The sequence below is a fragment of the Narcine bancroftii genome, chromosome 9, assembly GCF_036971445.1.
Source record: "Narcine bancroftii isolate sNarBan1 chromosome 9, sNarBan1.hap1, whole genome shotgun sequence".
Taxonomy (NCBI): domain Eukaryota; kingdom Metazoa; phylum Chordata; class Chondrichthyes; order Torpediniformes; family Narcinidae; genus Narcine; species Narcine bancroftii.
Window position 1 is genome coordinate 19,950,624 of NC_091477.1, and position 15,856 is coordinate 19,966,479.

Below are 15,856 nucleotides of genomic sequence, written 5' to 3' on the forward strand. Positions count from 1 at the left end.
CAAATCTGGTGCTGTCTGTAAGGAGTTTGTACGTTCTCCCCAAGACTGTATGGGTTTCCTCTGGGTGCTCCAGTTTCCTCTTACCCTTCAAAATGTAACAGGGTCTTGGAATAATTGGGTTACACAGATCATGGGGCGGAAGTGCCTGTTACTATGCAGTATGACTAAATTAAATTACTTCCTGGGATGAAAGGTCAATGCATATAAAGAAAGGCTGGGACTAAACTCAGCTTTCTGATTGATTGCCAGAGTACATGCATGACCCTGAGATTCTGTACACAATGTATACATGCAAACAATTTTTTTAAAATGTAAACTAACTGCAATAGAGAAAGGAGAAAAAGTGCAAAACAGTCCTTATATGAGTCCCTGATTGAGTTTGTTGTTGAGGAGTCTGATGGTGAAGGGGGAACAGCTGTTCCTGAACTTGGTGGTACAAATTTTGTGGCATCTATACCTCTTGACAATATCAGCGATAACTGAGTGTGTGCTGGGTGATGTGGAACCTTGATGATTGCTACTGCTTTCAGACGACAGCATTCCCCATAGATGTTCTTGATGGTGGGAAGGAGTTTGCCTATGATGTCCTGGGCTGTGTACCAGTAATTTTAGTAAAACTTGCCTTTCTGAGAGGTAGTTGATAGGGTGGATTCTAAAAGGATACTTGGGAGAACATCTATTAGAAGACATAGCCTCATAGATTTCAAAGATTTTGAAATCTCAGAATGCTGTGAAACTTTGGAATTCTCCACTCCAGAGAGCTCTGAATGCAGAATCGTTAAATATATTCAAAATAAAAATGGACAAATATTTGAATTTCAAGGGTATGAGGAGAGAGAGTGAAAGTAGTGTTGAGACTGTTAGATTGGCCTTGAATTTATCAAATAGCAGGACAGGCTCAAGGGGATGTTGAGCTCCTCCTGTTCATTTCTCTTGTGTTTCGTGTTATCAGGACAGAAATATTTTTTTGTTTTGGAATAGCAGGACCAAGAATTTTAAACTTGGATTTTAAATGCTAAAAGATGAAAACATTCTTGCTGTGGTTATGATGTCAGAGACAGTGGTTAAAAAATTCCCACAGTTCTTCCAACCACTAGTACATGGCACGACAAATCTCAAGGTCAAGATCACTGCCACGATAGAATAGGCATCCATGCTACATTCAGTAATTCCAGGAATTTAAATATGTTAACTTACCATATTCACTTGTTGGAGTTGACTAAAATTGAAGAAGATAAAATTATTATGATTTTTTTCCCCTACTTTTCCAGGATTGCTGTAGAGAAGCAAGAAAAGGCAGCAAAATCAGAGTGAGTGAAAGTGCACACTATAGTGAACTCTAGGTCCTAATATTAAGTAAAAACTCAATGCAGGTCAAACAGCAGTGGTGTCACCCAGTACGCTAACTCGTGGTGTTTCCCCCTCAACCTAATGGACCTCCTCCTGTACAGAATCCTTAGTAATTTTTTTTGTACAAATGTTATTCATAAATTGTAATTCCTGTAAATCACTGAATGTAATGGAAACAGTGAGATAAATAACGAGTAAGATTAAAATTACACCTTTAAATTCCAATATCATAACCACAACCTAAATATACTAATTACCACAATATTATTGCCAAAACACCAGAAAATTTGACAAAAGCAGCGACAATAAAAACGCCGGCAGCAACGAAAACAACAGTGCGTGCTTGTAGCGCGCAGGCGAAACCACATGATTCATAGCGTCATTGTATTTGGGTAATAATGACAGCTCAGTGTTCATTGGAAGGTTCAAAAAGTAGTGTGGAGTTTTAGCCTTGTAGGAATATTGATACATGTAAGCTGGGCTTAAGAAAAATGTTTTTGTTGTTATAACTAACTACAAGGATGTGTGTGTGTGTGTATCTCTATCTCCCTCTCTATCGCTCTCTCTCTCTCTCTCTAGAGACCCTGGCCTGTAGGCAATATCAAAATTGGAGGTGGAGAGATTCTCCACCTAGCAATTTTGTCATTCTTGATTTTGGCCCCTCTTGGCATTGCTGAACATGAATGTGACCGAGTGCTGGTCCGTGAGGAGTGTAAATCTTCTACCAGCCACGTAGTGCCTCCAGTGCCTTATGGCTTCTACAATGGCCTGAACCTCATATTCCTCAGATGGGTTCTGGAGATCGTGGCCTTGAACTGTCTGTGAGGAAAAAGACAACAGGCCTGGCTGATTGAGAGTAGTGGCCAGGGCTACATCCAAAGCGTCACTTTCCATTTGGAAAGGTACATTCTCGTCTACCGCATACATGGCGGCTTTCACAATGTAACTTTGGAAGTAATTAAAAGCTGTCTGGGCTTCGGTCGAAAGGGGGAAATTGGTGGCCTTTAAGAGGGGATGAACCTTGTTGGCGTATTAAGGGACCCACTGGGCGTAATATGAGAAAAACCCCAGGCATCTCCTCAAAGCCTTTGTGATCCCAGGGATGGGAAGCTTTAACAGGGGGCACATCCTATCAGGGTCAAGGCCAATGATGCCAATCTCCACCACGTAGCTAAGGATAGCTAGTCGTGTAGTCTTGAATACACACTTGTCAGAATTGTAAGTGAGATTCAGGGCTCTTGCCACATGGAAAAAGCTCTGGAGATTGGCACCATAGTCTTCCATGGTGTGGCCACAGATGGTGACATTGTCGAGATAGGGGAAGGTAGCCTTCAACCCGTACTTGTCCACCATCCTGTCCATCTGCTGCTGGAAAATACACCCCATTGGTAATACTGAAAGGGACCCTCTGGAACTGATGCAGTAAACCGTTAGCCTCAAATGCCGTGTACGAGCATTCCTCAGAAAGGATTGGCAGCTGGTGATAGGCTCAACGTAGCTAGCGAGGTCCTTCCTTCCCAACTCAAGCAGTCACTGCCTCACGTACTTCGACCGACCCCTGCAACCAGATGTCCTGGATCTATTCATCTTTCAGGATGTGGCCCGAAGAGGCCTCATACCTGCACTTCTTAGCCAGCATCTACAGATCCAGCAGGTAGTCATCAATCGACTCTCCAGGCCATTGGCGGCGTAGGGCGAGCCAGTGCCTTGCTAGGACCTTATTTGGGGCCTTCAGTGCCTCGACGGCAGCCTCTTATGTTGGGCAGTCTCAGATGACCGCGTAACCCTTCGTCCCTACCCTTGAGATAAATGCCGACATCCAGAACTCATCTGTATGGAAGACATCCCTGGTCGCGTTCAGGTAGACCTAGAAGCAGTCTAGCCAATATGCGAACTCCTCAGCCATGTCAGGGGACTGGTGGGTCTATTAACAGCATACTGGGCTTGAGTAATGTCTCCATCCTTGTTTGTGAGCTAATAAAATTGTGGTGTAGATAAAAGCTCACACTCAACTGGAGGGAGAACAAACACTTATTAGCTTACAACACAGGTAGGCTTCAGAGGGGTTCTTGGTTTAGGTGGGAAACCAGGATTATATATGGGTCCCGGAGGGGGGGGGGGGGGAGGAGGAGGGAGTCAGTACAGGACACTTCTAGTGAATCCCAGATCACTACAGTGAGTCCTTCACAGTAGCTTGTTGTGTGAATTTAAAAGTGCCATTGTAAAATGGCCCCACCAATAAAATATCTCCACCTGCTTTCCCCACACCCTCCTGTCCCATTGACATGAGAAGCCAGCTCTGCTACTCACTTGTAACAGGGGAAAATTACAATTTGCTGAGGTAATTATTTTCCAGTGGAAGCCAGTCCCACCATAGACTGATCCTGTTATCCAAGAGCAGCTGATCTGTGTACCTCGTGCAAGGTCCAAGGGAAGCAGGCTGGCAACACTTCAAATTATTGACAATTATCCCATCTGTTCAGCCTTACCCAATGTTTTGAACAGTGAGTGGGCGAAGATCACCTATTCCTGTAACAATATGTAATGTGAGGATAATGAGTGTTAAATATCAATGTTTTTATGATTATTTGAATTAATTAGGTTGGAATATTTAACATGAAATTTTACAGGTCAAAATTCATGAACATTTATTCTATATGGGCTCGTTTTCTGTGATGAAGTAGTAATGTTAAAGTTTTGTTTCAGTTGTGAAATTTAGGAAGTTCACTGATATTTTCATGAAATTGATAGTCAAATTTAAAATATCTGGGAAAAGAGATTTTTTTTTCTCTGTGGCAATTAAGTTTTCATTTGATGTCATTTACTGATAGCTCAATTAGGACTACCCTGCAGAATACTGATTTAGCATAGTACCCTCTGTCCTGGAGTCATCCCACTCACAACTATACAGATCAGTGTACTTTAATCAAGGCATCTGCTTAAACTGTACATAACTGGTTTAGAAACTTGGCACAAACCCTTATCCTTCCTGCTGCTATTCACTGCTGGGCTGGAAAGTTGGAAATTAGGAATGCAGTGTAAACCCTTGCCCTTCCTCTGTGGTGCACTGCTGTGCCAGGAACTTTGGTACAGGTAATTAGGCGTAAATCCCTGCCTTTTAAGAGGTGCTCCCAGACCAAAGCATCATCCACAGCTTGGTGTGGAGAGGAGGTTGCATCTTTTTGTCACTGAGGCTGAGGGATGCAGCAAAGGAAGGAGACCATGGAAACCCTCACTGGGGACTGGAAACTTTCTGTTCACCTCCCGTTAGATGCAATAGCAGCTGCTGTGTTCCCATCTCAGAAGAATTTCTAAGTTGTGCAATCAAAAAATAAAAAGAATCGAGCCATTCCAATGGAAGTGAAGAGAGAGACCGGACGATCCAGGTAATCTATCAACATCTGGAGCAGGCATTGCCCAACCTAAGCAATGGCCCACACTCAATGAACCAGCCAGAGTGTAGCCCTAATCTTCAAATTTCAGGAGTTAGTGGCCACACTACACACCCCATCCAACAGTAACTGTTGCAGATAGCCTCTCCACATTATTTGAAAAGATTGACATGAGGTTGGCAGCGGTGGTTTCCAGTGCCACATTGCTGCCAGAAACTTGCTTATAATGTGACCCCTCACCCCCCCCCCCCCCCCCCCATTTAAAACTGATTTCAGTGTCCTAAGTGTTAAACAAGTTACTGTGTAATACGTGACTATAGTTTTGGTTGGGAAGAGCAAAGGTATTCATTGATTTTTCCACTGCCCCCTATTCTTAGCTTTGTTCATGAATTTATTTGTATTGCATCATCTGCATTGCTACACATAAGGTTATTTGAAAGTCTCACTTCCAGAAACTAATTTACAGTAAATTGGATAAATCAATTTAATACTAACATTGGGGAGAATGAAATTTTCGAGTTCAATAAAACCGCTGGTATCTGGAACTCAAGAACCGCAAGCAACCACAAAAAAAAATTGAGGAAAATAAATTTTAAAAATTAAAATAAATAAGAATAAAATAATAGGCAAAAAATATGCAAGTTTAAAATTGTAGATGTTCTCTGAAGTAACAAGTAAACCTTTGAAGATGGGACCAAATATTTAGCTAACGGTGAGCCTTGGTCATGCTTTGCTTATAGCAGCTGTTTGAATAAAGTTGTGTGAAACAGCAATGATGTTGCCGAGGTTAAAGAGCCAGTTGATGACACTCACCATTGGGGTGACTCTTAGTGTATCCTTATCTCTGCTTAGTTGCTTTAGTCAGAGGCTTTATCTGTGAACTTGAGGGAGTGGAGGGAGGAGATAGAGCTCAGTGACTTGCTATATCAGCAAATGTATTAAGGATGTCACTGAGGTAAAATGCTCCACAGTTGGATGCAGAGGTCTGGGCCATTCTCAGAGCTGGTGATGCTGCCTTCAGGACAGGGGATAGGATGGCACTAAAATCAGCCAAGGCTGAACTCTCCCATCCAATCCAGAAGGCAAAAGGTGGGTATGCACAGAAGATCCACAGACAGCGACACGAGGTGCACGTAGCAAGGGATCAAGACTATAACGAATCAAAAGTCAACCTTGCAAGTTAGGACAAAGACGTCTCTCTTCCAAGCAAACTTTTGATGACATCAAAGAAAGCTCCATATCCCCCTGATGAACAGGTCCCCTGCATAGCCACGGCTGAGGTGAGGAGAACCCTATCCAAGGTGAACCCACACGAGGTGGAAAAACTAGACAACATACCTGGCCAGGTACTGAAGGACTGTGCAGGCCAATTGAAGGAGGTCTTCACAGACTTCAACATCTCACTGCAGCTGTTCATTGCTCTTGCAGGGTTCAAGACAACCACCATCATCCCAGAATCCAAGAAGGAGTCAATAGCAGGCATCAATGACTATCACCTGTGGCACTGAACTCCACCATTATGAAATGCTTCGAGCGTCTGGTATTGGAAAACGTCAAAGCACACCTCCCAAAGAATCTGGACCCATTTCAATTCATCTGTAGGTGAAATTGTTCCACAAACAATGTTATAGGCTTGTCACTTCACTTTGAACTGACCCACCTGGAGAACGTCGCCTCATACGCCAGGCTGCTATTCATTGATTTCAGTTTGGCATTGAGTACAATCATTCCCCAGAAGCTAGTAGAGAAGCTGTCCTGCTAGGATTCAACACCCGTCTCTATAACTAGATCCTGGACTTCCTAAAAGAAAGATCACAGTCTGTCCAGGTTGGTAGGAAAATGTCAAGCACTGTCATGCTGACCACTGGTGCACCTCTGGGCTGTGTGCTCAGCCCACTCCAGTTCATGCTATTGACCCAAGTCTGCATCGCCAGATCCGGCTCCAACAGTGTCATCAAATTTGCAGATGACACAACAGTAGCTGGCCTCGTCAACAACAGAGATGGGCCGCACTACAGAGAAGAGGTGGAAAATCTCACATGATGCAAGAGTGACAACCTGAGTCTCAATATGGACAAGATGAAGGAGATGATTGTGGACTTCAAGAGGACTAGGAATGACCACCCTTCACTACACTACACATCAACAACACTGTAGTGGAGAGTGTATAGAGCACCAAATTCCTTGAGTTCCTTAACTAGTGGCCTATCATGAACACTCACTTGTCAAAAAGGCATAACAGGAACTGTGCTTCCTGTGAAGACTGAAGGAGGCAAGGCTACTAACAACCATTATGTCAGCCTTCTACAGGAGCTCTATCAAGGCCGTCCTGTGCTGCTGCAGCCCAGTGTGGTCTGTTTGCTGCAGAGAAATGGATTGGCAGTCAATTCACAGGACCATAAGAGTGGCAGGGAGGATCACTGAAGTTTCCCTCCCCTTATTGGCATGATCTACCGGGATCAATGTCTGAAGTGGACCTGCAAAGTTATTGAGGACCCCTTCCACACTGCACAGAGCATCTGTCTGCTGCGCCCATTGGGGAAGAGATTCAAGAGTACCAGAGCAACAGCAGGCGGAAGAACAGCTGCTTCCACGGGCAATGCGAACGCTGAACGACCAAAGGAACTGCTCACAATAACTATCTGAGACTCTCATTTTCATGAAGCAAAATTTATTTATTTATTTATTTGTACACTTGAAATACTGTAGAACGCTGTTTCATTAGGTTGTACTTGTACAACCTGATGACAATAGACTTGATTAATTAATGTTATTGTTCATATTTCAGATGGGTCCCTGGAGGGGGAGGAACCTGCAAGTAGAGCTACGGTTAAATGTTTTCAAAGAATGTGACTAGCAATAAAATAAAATGCTTTAAGCTTTATATATTCATGCAAATGAAATTTGTTCAGTGTAAGTACAGTGTAGTATTTTTGTCTTTTGTTTATTCTTAATGCAGGTATTTTAGTTACTAGTATGCATTGTATGAGTAAGTTTCAAGCATACAGTAAATACACTTATCCAGTATCTACCAATCCTCAGAGGTGTTGGATATCATAATTGTTTTCAAGATAAAAATGTTGAAGAACCAACAAGCAGTGAGAAATTGTTAATTAATTACACAGTATCTTGTAGTTTCGAGATCTTTTGGGAAGACGACTTGCATTATGATGGATTTTTTTAAAATTATGACAGTTTCAGGAAAAGTGAAGGTTGCCAAATAGCTCCAGTTTTTGTTTTGCAGCTGCCAGCAATTTAATGCACATGATAGAACACCAGCAGTACGCTTTCACCCTTTGTTTCCTTCATGATGGCTATCACAGCTACTCTTGAGGGAACATACTCTCAGGTTTATTGAAAGTAACTTCAACAACTGATGGATTACATTATCTGTCGGAGGATGGTCCTTTATTTGTGGAGAGCATGGAAGCACTCTATGACTACATCATGTTTCTCCTAGCAGGAGATTGTATGAGACATTCCAGGAAGCACATGAATGTGATCATTTATTTATGTTGGCCTTTCATGGTGTTCCAAAGCACATTACATGACATTCTGGTTTGCATGAAAAATAGAGGATTATGGGTGTGGGTTAAGGAAGGTTTAACTTGTTGAGTAGGTGGGTCGGCACAACTTTGTGGGCGAAAGGCTTTTGCTCTGCTACAATATTCTCTGTTAGTATTTTTTCACATGCGGTCACAGTTGTAGGTAATATGGCACATTGGGAAAGCTTGTTATCGTAGCAAATGCCTCTGGCTGATCTGCCTGCTTCTTGTAGGCTGATGGAAAAGTTAACTACTTGCTATTAAGGAGTAGAGACTATTCTAATGTGACAGTGAAGAGCAAACAGTGGTACATGGCGTGTATTACCATTTACAGGTCAGAGTAATCCTGAATCTAGAAAGTTGATGTTGAGGGTGTTCTTAACTTGCAGTGTGAGAGTTGCCCAGGCATGTGTGTGTGAGAGATTGTAGTTAAGATGTGAAGAGATCATAAATGTGTGTGAGGATGTCATATGGAGGTTTGTGTAGGGGATCTTCTTCAAAAATGTGTAGAAAAAGAAGACGTCCCTCAAAACTTGTGTAAATAAGGTATTGAATGCCTCAAGCAGTCTGGTCCTTGAGTGCCGAGGATGCATCTTTTGCACACCTATGCATCAATGAAGTGCTAAGACTAGATAAATGGACATAGAAAGGCAGTTTTGATAGCATCTTTAACCATGTTGCTGTAAAGAAGCTTGATGTTCAATATGTGCAGAACAAATGGCTTGTGCAGAATAATTGTGACAATGAGACTTCCAATGCAGGTTTCATATTATTAACTCCTGAATAATGCTTTTAGGAATTAGTAAAAGCTAATTCCTCTGTAAATAAATGGTTACTGTCACTTTTTCAACCAACATGGTTAAAAATCTTGCTGATTTGGGAATTGTACTACCTGTACTGTTTATTTTATCTGGACAAGTTTCACTCCAGAGTAGATGCATGTCAATGTAAAACCCACATTCAAGAATGAGCATACGTTGATACCAACTAAGGCTATGATGCCCAGAACGTGACAAAATATCTTTGCTTTGCGTTTGTGATGTTCAACTACACAACACCTATGTTTTGGCATTGAGCAGACAAACTTCTAGGTCCTCATCTGTTCCCAGAGTTGGATGTGAAAGATCCTGAACAATAAGGAGAGCAGAGGGATTATCCCAGCCATGTCAGATGTAATCTATTTATTTATTTATCAATCTATATGAGGAAATCATATTGTCTGGTCACTGTTCATTTTTCTTTATAGGAGGCTGCTGGGTGCTAAGTTAGTGCCACATTTTCTACAGCTGTGAGCATGCTATGAAAGTAATTTGTTGGCTGCAATTGGCTTTGGAACATCGTGAAAGAAAGACCAACATTTTTAAATGCAAATTTTACCTGATTTTAATTATTTTCCAGTCTGTTTTTTTTTATGTTGCCACATTTCACTGAATGTTATTGGGTGCATTTTTATGAATCTCTTTTAATTTGAAAAGTTTGTGAATTTCAGTACAAAATTTACAGGACTGTGGGAATAAGGCAAGGGGATGAAAATGAAAAGAATCAGCACAGGCAACAATGGATCAAATGATCTGGCAATATGCTATAGTATTCATTGTTCCTACATAGTCATGGAAACCTCGAATTAAAAGCAGCCTGGCGAAAATTCTCTTCATGTGAAATAGGGTTTAATTTCATTGGCATTTTAATTTTGCCCTTTATACTCCAGTGGTTTGTTGCCCTCTTTTACTTTTTCCATTGTCTTCTCCAGTACCTTTTCTCTTGTAGTATATCTTAGGAATTTTACTACAATAGATCTTGGTTTTTGTTGTGGTTGTGGTTTAGAGGCCAATACTCTATATACCCTTTCTATTTCCATTTCTTGCTGTAGTTCTGGACATCCTAGGGTCTTAGGGATCCACTCTTTTATAAACTCCCTCATATTCTTGCCTTCTTCATCTTCCTTAAGGCCCACTATCTTTATGTTATTTCTTCTGTTATAATTTTCCATTGTATCTATTTTTTGAGCTAGTAGTTCTTGTGTCTCTTTAGTTTTTTTATTAGATTCCTCCAATTTCTTTTTTAAGTCTTCTACCTCCATTTCTGCTGCTACTGCCCGCTCTTCCATCTTGTCCATATTCTTTCCCATTTCTGTTAAGGTCATATCTATTTTATTCATTTTCTCTTCTGTGTTGTTTATTCTTTTTCTTAAATCCTTAAATTCCTGTGTTTGCCATTCTTTAAATGACTCCATGTATCCTTTAATAAGAGAAAGTATATCCTTTATCTTGCCTTTCTTTTCTTCTTCTGTTTCACTGTACTCTTCCTCTTCCTCTTCTTCTTCCTCTGGGTTGGCCATCTGTTGTTTCTTTGTTGCCCTTTCCTTCTCTTCTTTCTTGTTTCTATTGTCTTCTGTGGTCTCTTCTTGCTGCAGGTGTTCTGCAGCTGTCGTTGCCGGCTGTGGAGATCGACTCCCCAGCTGGTCCCCCCTCCCGTCGGTGTGTTTTTTTTCATGCGCATGCGCAGTTGCGCACTTTTACTCGGCTCAGCGAGCCATTTTTGTAGTCCATTATTTACCGACCTGAGGGAGCGGGTTTCTCTCTCCGCAGCGGGCCTCTTCGGACAGGTAAGGCCTTCACCTTTTTCCTCCTTTGTCTTCTCTTCCTCTCTTCTTACCGTTGCTTTCAATTTTTCTTTTTTTGTCGCCATCTTCTTTCCACCTTTATACTCACTTTTCTGTAACTTTTATTTCTGTGCCTTTGTGTTTTCCTTTGTTTTTCCCGACTTTTCTGGAGAGGGCTGGAGTTCACCGTCCGGCCACTACTCCATCACGTGACTCCTCCCGGCATTTTAATTTTTAAATAGCTTTTACTGCAGGTGATTATTTTCATGCTTAATGAAGATATCGAATGGTAGTAATAAAATTTCAAATATAAAGATTAAATTGCTAGCACAAAGTTCATGAACCAAATACATGTAGATAAATGGGAATGGAGATGTGGTTTTCCAGTAAATGGTGAAAAATGTTTACAACCTTTGGCACTTTAGATTTGGTGTAGGTTGAAGTTAGATTAGGTGCTAGGAAGTGAGCACAATCTCCAGCTTTCTCTGCTGCATTGTTGGAGACTTGGTTAGTCTGCTGACATACGGGGCAGGTTATATTATGTAATCATCTCCCTTGCTTTAGTAGAAAAGTTTAATCACTGAAGTACTACTGCAGTCAATTATAGATTCACAACTATAGTCCTGCAATGGCAGGTTAATAAGTCTGACCACTTTTTAAAAAAAAAACTGGAATTAAGTGATTGTATCAATTATTGAAGATGTTTTAAAAATATTGGTTCAGTAAAATAAAAAATGTAGCATGCACAAAGTGTGGAAAGAATGCCACACACCCAAGAGGTCGAAGACTGGTTTATTGCACTGGAAACTTGGTTTATATTCTCTCCCCACTGCTGACCACAGGAGTGATCTCACAGCAGCGCCAGCCTCTGATTGGTCAGTGCTCCCACCATTGCTCGTTGCTTCCCGCTATACGGGTGGTCACCTGGGATGCAGGTCATTGGCTCTCGCGGGGTCTGCGCAATCGCCACGTTTGTTGGCCATCTTGTGCACCAGATTGTGACCCGGTTAGCGGGCCACTACACGACCCCCCCCCCCTCTGACCCAATGATAGGAACTCTCTCTGGTACTTTCTGTGGCCTACCTCTGTGTTGTGGAGCCTATGAGGAGATTGGTTGACTAATGTCCAGATGTGCTGGCTTGAGGTGTTCAATGGTCAAAGTCTCTTCCTTACTGCCGATATCCAGCACACATGTTGATTCATTGAGTCTGATTACTTTGTATGGTCCCTCATATGGCCATTGCAGAAGTGTCTGGTGTGCCCCCCTCTGTACGAAAACGTACTCGCAGGTCTCTAGGTTTTTGGCGATGTAGGACTTGGCCTGGCCATGTGGCAGAGACTGCAGAGGGGCTAGAGTATCCAATCTTTCTCTTAGTTTTGTCGATGAAGTCGTTGGGTCCTCTGGGTTCTTGGTGGTGCTCAAGAACTCCTCTGGAATCACCAAAAGTGCATCGAACACCATCTTGGCTGCTGAGGCATTGAAACCTTTTTTCACTGTGATGCAAGCCCCCCCAGGAGGATCCGAAGTAGCTTGTCCACCAAGTTCAGACATCAAGGCTGCCTTTAGGTGCACGTGGAACCGCTCCACCCACCTGTTGGCCTGAGGGTTATTCGTTGTGGTGTGGTGAAGCTGGGTTCCCAACAAGTTGGCCAGTGCCACCCAGTCCCGAAGTGAATTGTGAACCCCTATTGGAAGTTGTATGCTCGAGGACTCCAAATCTTGACATTCACGTGTTAATCAGTGTCCTGATGCAGTTCGTGGTGATTATGCTGGACAGGGGGACCACTTCTGGCCACCTTGTGGAGTGATCAACCATGGTGAGGAGGTATCTCATCCTGCAGGAGACTGGTAGTGGTTGAACATGTGTCATGCTGGCTCAAAGGTCTGGGGGGATGCCTTGATGCATGTCTGGACTTTGGACATCTGGTAGAGTGTGCAGGTCTTGGCCCATTGACCTGTTTCTGGAGGCTGTGCCACTTGCCATCATTTTGACAGTAGTTCTGATGGCTGGGTGCTCCAGGTTGTGCATTGCATCAAAGATTTGACATCTCCTTGCTGCCAGCATGACGGGATGGGGTTTACCAATGGAGACATCATAGAGGAGCATCTGGTTTCCAGGGCCAATGGTGACATTCTCCAGCCTGAGCTCCGAAATTTCCATCCTGTATGCCAGGATCTCGGGGTCTTCCTGTTGTGCCTTGGCTACGGCTATATAGTCTATTCCCTGGGCCAGGACCTGGATGGACTCAATTGTGGGGCGCGGCAGTGCATCAACCACCATGTTGGCTTTCCCTATGATGTGTTGAATGACCGTCATGAACTCAGACATATCTGAGAGGAGTTATTGCTGTCTGGCCAACCAAGTCTGACATTTTATGAAAGGCAAAGGTTAATGGTTTATGGTCCGTGAAGACCCTAAATTGTCTACCTTCCAAAAAATACGTGAAGTGACCGAGTGCCAGGTACAGTGCCTCTAGTTAACAGTCAAAAGTGCTGTATTTGAGTTTGGATAGCCAGAAGGTGTCTGCTAATGAAGACCAAGGGCTGCCATTACCCTTTGATGAATTGCTCCAGTTTGCTTCCTACCGCGGTGCGGGAGGCGTCTACTGTGAGAGCAATTGGCGCCTCTGGCCTGGTATGTACCAGAAGGGTGGCATTGGCCAGTGCATCCTTAGCCTTCTGGAATGCTTCCAAAGCGTCATTGTCTCTATAATGTCTTTATTTTCCCTGCCATTGCTATGAACAGGAGGCACATGATGTGGGCTGCTTCCGTATGAAACAGTGATTAAAAATTAATCATACTGGCAAATTCTTGCAGCCCCTTCACTGTACAGGGCTTGGCAAAGCATTGAATCTTTTCGGACAGGGGTTTCGCTCCATGCCCTGCTGATTTAGTGCCCCAGGAAGTTAATATTTCCAACCTGAACTGTCACTTAGCAAGGATTATAGTTAGTCCGAATTTCTATAACCAAATGCACAGTTGCCTTCGAAGGGCCACATGTTCTGGTGATGAGAATATCAACCAAATAGATGAACACAAATGTGAGATCCTGGCCCACTGTATCCACCAGCCTCTGGAAGGTCTAGGCTGCATTTTAAAGTCCAAAAGCCATTCTCAGGAACTCAAAGTCCAAAAGGGGTAATGTTGGCAGTTTTAGGGATGTCATCAGGATGGACTGGGCTCTGGTGATATCCCCTGATGAGGTTAACTTTTGAAAACACCCATGCCTCTTGTAAGTTAGCAGTAAAATCTTTGATGTGGGCCATAGGGTATCTGTCCAGTGTGGTGGCCTCATTGAGACAAAGACTGCTGCCTTCAGTACCATGTTCAGGGAGAGGTCAAATGGCTGTCCGAGTGCCACTCAGTCCCAGCTCTTCCATTTTTTTTATCTCCTCCTTGGCGAGGGTGAGGTTTTTTTAAGAGGGAAGGCAGCACACCCTGGCATGGAGTGGGGGGACCTGCATGAGAATGTGGTGCCTTACCCCGTGTTTCGGTTCAGCTGAGGGAAAACTGTGGTGCCACGAATGAAGGAAACTCCATTAGGATCTGCGTGACTGCATTGTCGGATAGCATAATGGAGTTGAGGTGGGGGACAAGCAACTTGGCTTCTCCCAGGGGCATTGTTTGAAAAGTCTTGGCATGTACCAATCATTGCCCTTTAAGGTCCACCAGCAGACAGTGGACTCAGAGGAAGTCTGCTCCCAGGAATGGTTGCACCACAGCCACAATAATGAATGTCTATGTGAACCATATGCTGGCAAAATTGAGAGGGATGTTGCGGATGACAAAAGTTCTTATGGTGGTGCTGTTAGCTGCCTTCAATGCAGGGTCCAGCTTGCTTTTCCAAATGCCGTAGGTCAAGGTGGGGGTAGAATGCTTATTTCAGCACCAGTGTCAACAAGGAACCACCTTCCGGACATAGTCCCATGACATGGACACTGTCATTTTGGCCAACTGCCGCAGCCATCAGTGACAGTTGGCCTCGGCGTTTCCCTGAAACATACAGGGTGGGTGGCATCGACGGGCTCCTGCACCCCATTTTTGGTGATTGTAACAGTACTGGTGGGTAGGGGGGGGACCACTTGCCTCTCCACTTGCTGTTTGGTGGCCTTGTTGCCAGCTGTGTGCAGGGCCTAGCGATCTGCTCCATCAAAGCACTGTTTTCTTCCTTCGCTCTCCAGAGCATGTCTCCCCAGGCTGCGACTTTCCTAAGGTCGCTGAAGTCTTCATCGGTGAGATACAGATATCCTCGAGCAGCTACTCCAGAAAAATCTGCTCAAAGAGCAGACAAGGCCTGTGTCCCTCAGCAAGGGCGAGCATCTTGCTCATGAAGACAGATGGGGCCCTGTTCCCCCAATCCATCCATATGCAACAATCGAGTGGCACGCTCGCACCATGAGAGCCCGAAGGTGTGGGTTAATATTTCCTTGAGGGCACCGTATTTCCTTTGCTCCAGAGGCTGCTGCAGGAAATCAACAGCACTTGCTGCCATGACCTAGTCAAGCGAGCTCACCATGTAGTAATAACATGTGGTGTCAGCGGTGATCTGTCGGACATGAAACTGAACTTCAGCCTGTTCAAACCACACATATGGCTGTGACACTCAGAAAATTGGCAGCTTTAATGAAACCATGTGAAGAGCCATGTGGTTCATCATTTTTGAGTCCAACTGACAGTTGGACCTGTAGAGGTCACCAATGTAGCATATGCGCTATCACAAAATGTGGAAAGAATGACACACACCCAAGAAGTCAGTCTGGTTTATTGCACTGGAAACTTGGCTTATATCCTCTCCCCGCCACTAATTACAAGAGTGATGTCGTGGCAGCACCAGTCTCTGATTGGCCAGCATTCCAGCCATTGCTTTCCGCCATATGGGTGGTCACTTGGGATGAAGGTTGTTGGCCCCCTGTGGGATTTGCATGGTCACCATGTTCGTAGGCCATCTTGTGGAGCAGGTCACAT

The 15,856-nt window shown here is 43.7% G+C and overlaps 2 long non-coding RNA genes across 2 annotated transcripts in view; one reads left to right on the top strand and one right to left on the bottom strand.

Annotated features, from left to right (window-relative positions):
* The window catches only part of LOC138743257 (uncharacterized), a 55,539-nt gene extending 51,801 nt beyond the window's left edge, over nt 1-3,738 (bottom strand). Inside the window, exons 1-2 of the long non-coding RNA XR_011344758.1 lie at nt 3,661-3,738; nt 1,198-1,276 (exon numbers count right to left, since the gene is read on the bottom strand). This is a non-coding gene — a long non-coding RNA (uncharacterized lncRNA). The remainder of the gene's footprint in view (nt 1-1,197; nt 1,277-3,660) is intronic.
* LOC138743259 (uncharacterized) overlaps nt 1-15,856 on the top strand; it is a 102,835-nt gene that overhangs the window by 36,054 nt on the left and 50,925 nt on the right. The gene's annotated exons all lie outside the window — the stretch shown is intronic.